The sequence below is a fragment of the Camelina sativa genome, unplaced genomic scaffold (assembly GCF_000633955.1).
Source record: "Camelina sativa cultivar DH55 unplaced genomic scaffold, Cs unpScaffold00859, whole genome shotgun sequence".
NCBI lineage: Eukaryota > Viridiplantae > Streptophyta > Magnoliopsida > Brassicales > Brassicaceae > Camelina > Camelina sativa.
In genome coordinates, this window is record NW_010921984.1 from 4,484 (window position 1) to 8,332 (window position 3,849).

A 3,849-nucleotide genomic window follows, 5' to 3' on the forward strand; every position below is an offset into this window, starting at 1 on the left:
AAAACTCAAGTGGAAATCTTATATGGTCCGTGAGTGTTACTTTAGTATTGTGCAATGTGTCATTTAACCAAACAGTATCCTCCAATGAATACATTCATGAACAAATCTCCTGCAAAATCTGAACAAAGCATATGAATTAAGTTTAACCGACACAGAAATGGGAGAGTGATGTGAAGATTTTAAAAGACACATCAAGTCACTTGAGGTAGTGTTGTTACATTTCGATTTGACTAGTGATCGATCGATCATTCTTTCTTTTTGGCTAATGGGTTCCTTACTTATTACTATACCAGAAGAGTATAATAACAGTCTCCCAAACACATGGTGACCTCACCTAAATGTGGCCAATCTCAATCCAAGCTATTATTAGAACAACTGAGAAACACAAAAGGCTTTGTATTGTGGAGGATATTATTTATGTAATGTTTGTAACTAACCACCATCGAAGACTTAAAAGTATCTCTACCCATAATAAACCAAGATCATTTGCCTCCTTCTTCTATCAAGCATCTTGAAACACAGAGAACTCTAAAAAGGAAAGAAATTAGAAAAACTTTATCTTACAGTATTTAGATGTAATTCCCAATTATTACTAGTGAATCAGTGTTGTTTTGTTTGTGCTTTAGCTGCAAATGGGACAACGAACAAGACCATTCTCATTACACTCCATACACTTGACCACTACAGCTTCACTTCCCCATCCTTCCACCACTTTACAGCTCCCATTACACTCCGAACACGGCAAAAACGCTAACCCACCGCATCCACCGCAACCGCCGCCGCCACACCGATCTTTCTTCCTCGGAATCCCTCTTAGCAAATCTCCAAGCAAACCTTCTTCCACCAAACTCATCACTTCCTCTGCTCCACCAATGTACTTCCCTTTCACAAAAACCCTCGGCGGCAACACCACCGCCGCCGTCGACGAATCATCACCACCACCACCGCCGTTGTCTCTTTCCCGAGCCATGAGATTCGAAAGCTCTTCTCTGAATCCTCTATCCATAGACACATCTCTCTCACATACCACCACACCAAAGCTCTCAATCGCAGCTCTCACGGCTTTACACGCCTCAAACGTCCGCCGCACTCCCCGCAACGACGTCGTGTAAATCACAACACGATCCTCAACGCCGTCACAGAGTCTCTCGGTTTCCTCCGCTGATTTCGGATCTAACGGTTTCAAAACCTCGTAATCGCTCTTCAGATCTCTAGGGTTCTTCAAATTAGGATCGGAGTTCTCTTTGTTCACCATCATCACTCGACCACCACCATCGGAGACATTACATTTCGCCGGAATAGGAGAGAATCGGCAAGTATCGCCGCCGTCGAGACCTGACATTAGCTCCCAGAAGCTAATAACCTCCGTCGTCGTCGGCTCAGACTTACCAACCATCGTCTCCTTACCGTCGATAGTAAACCTCTCAGGCGGAGTCATCGGAGATATAGCGGAGGTAGCGGAGGAGGAAGGAGGCGGAGGAAGAGAAGGTGAAGAAGAGTCGAGATTGAGAAGACNGTTGAAGTTAGCTTAACGAAATGGTGGCTTAAGGTTGAAGCGTTGAGCTGAGAAGAGAAGTTTTCATCCGTCGGATTTAAGAAATTGGAGGAGACGCAACCACCCATCGCCGGAGATTTCGAGGATTTCTCAACGTCGTCGGGGAAAAACAAAAAGAAAAGCACACGGAGATTGAGTGAGAGAGACGGTGGTGATGAAGAAGTGAGAAATGAGATTTTTAGATTAAAAAAAAGACAAAATAACAAAACTGCTAATTAGATTAAAACAAAAAAACTTTTTTGTTTAATAAAAAGTACAAAGTTGGGGACGTGACAATGCACGTGGCTCTTTTCTTGTGATTTTAATGTCCATATTATTCGTTGATTATGAAACAGTTTGTGTGTGTTGTACACACTATTTAGTTCTTAGCGAAACAGTTTGAGATATTTTTTTTTTGTTTGGTTAATAATAGTTTGCAAAGCTTATTCTTGAGATTTTTTGTTAAAAATGCCACTTTTTTAAGAAATTTTTTGGATATATCAATTTTTGTATAATTTGTAAATTTTATCTTTTGAGAAGAAAAAAATATGTATTTTCAGTTTTTTAAGATACAATACATAGTTAATACCAAATACTAAACCCTAAGAAAAAATAGAACCGATTAAATCCAAACATAACAAATAAAACACACGTTAAATCAAAATTTTGTAACTTACAAAATAGTAAAATTTACAAACTATTCAAAAAATGGTAAAATCAACAAAAAAACACTCCAAAAAATAGTTTTCTCATGATTGATTCCTTATTCTTTGAAATTAGGATCAAGAATCCAAAACAAAGAAATTTGGTTAGAGTAACCAGAAGATCATTGTAAAAAAAAAAAAAAAAACCAGAAGGTCATTTTTAATATATTTTGTTAGAATGGGATTAGACATTAGGAGTTAAATCAAAGTCAACAAGTTCATGATTGATAGTTATGGTAAATAAGAACAATAAATTTCTTGTTTAGGTTTTGACCATAGCAAGAACAACTATTTTTTTTTGGTGGCAATATCCTAAAACGTTGAGGTACCATGGTTGGGAAGATTCTAATTTATATAGGTGTTAAATCGATGATTAATGTTTATAAAATTTTAATCTTATTTAAATTACATGTTATTTGATTGTTGACTAGAAAAATGAACAATAAATGTTAGTATTTGATTTAATAAAAGAGTTTGGCATCTAAATCTAATGTTATCGAGAAAAATAAATTTGGTTATTACTTACTAGATTCCTACTGTTTTTTTTTTGTTTGGATTTAAAATAGTCTATTTGAATTTGAAGATCAATTCATATTTAAATTGCTAAATTGTGTTTTTCGAAAGGGAAATCTAACATGTTATTCTTCTATCCTTCCTTCCATAAAATGTTTTAGAATTTTTTTTTGTTTTAGAAGTGGTTTTCAAGTTTCTATAAAAATGTTAGGTTAGTTTAATATTTTATATTATGCAGTCTTGTTTATGATTGGTTGAACTTTTTTAAAGGAGTCATTTCTTAAACTACGTATGTTTACTTAAAACATCGGATGGAGGAATCGGATGGAGGAAGTTAATCTAAGATCAGGGTCAAAACTGTAATAGATTGGAACAAGTCAAATTCTCCAAAATAATATATTTTAATGACTATTTTTTATTATAATTTACGAAGAATTTACATGAGTTAAATGATATGTCACAATTTTAAATGATGTATGTATAAAAACTTTTACAAAAGTATATGATTTGATTTAGCAGTTGGATGTTTTTGTGTATACATTAGTTTTGACGTCTCAAACCCTGCTATGAACTGTTATTACTATTTTGAAGTTAGTTTTTATAAAAAAGTGGATTTAAGTGACGACAAAAAAGACACAACAAGATATTCAAAGTGTAATAGATCAGAAAAGTATAGACAAAAAAAGGAGGAAACTAAAAAAAAAAGTCAGAGAGAATGATGGATTAGAAGTGATGAAAAGAGAGAACAATAAAGTAGATTAGAAAAGTAAAAACCAAAACAAGGAGGAGGAGACTAGATTTGAAGTATGGTCGTACATATACTTGAGATATAATAGCCCAAAAGTCATGATCTCCGAGAGAATGAAGAAGGGTTTTTGGTTTTAGGGTTGGGTGCAACATCTTTGTGCCTTCTAAATAGGATGTGTCCCTTGTCCTAGTGGAAGATTGGCTGCATTTCTCTGAGCTCTCCTTCTTGTTGCTCCATAGACCGACCCTCTAGTGGAAGATTGACAGCGTTTCTCTGAGCTCTCCTTCTTGTTATCTCTAAGACCGACGATCATCTACGGTACTTCAATAAAATCTAGCACTTTACAGTAA

At 35.3% G+C, this 3,849-nt stretch overlaps 1 pseudogene; it reads right to left on the reverse strand.

Moving 5' to 3' along the window:
• Nucleotides 1–330: 330 nt before the first annotated feature.
• Nucleotides 331–1,729, reverse strand: LOC104773967 (annotated as a pseudogene).
• Between the last annotated feature and the right edge of the window lie 2,120 nt (nt 1,730–3,849).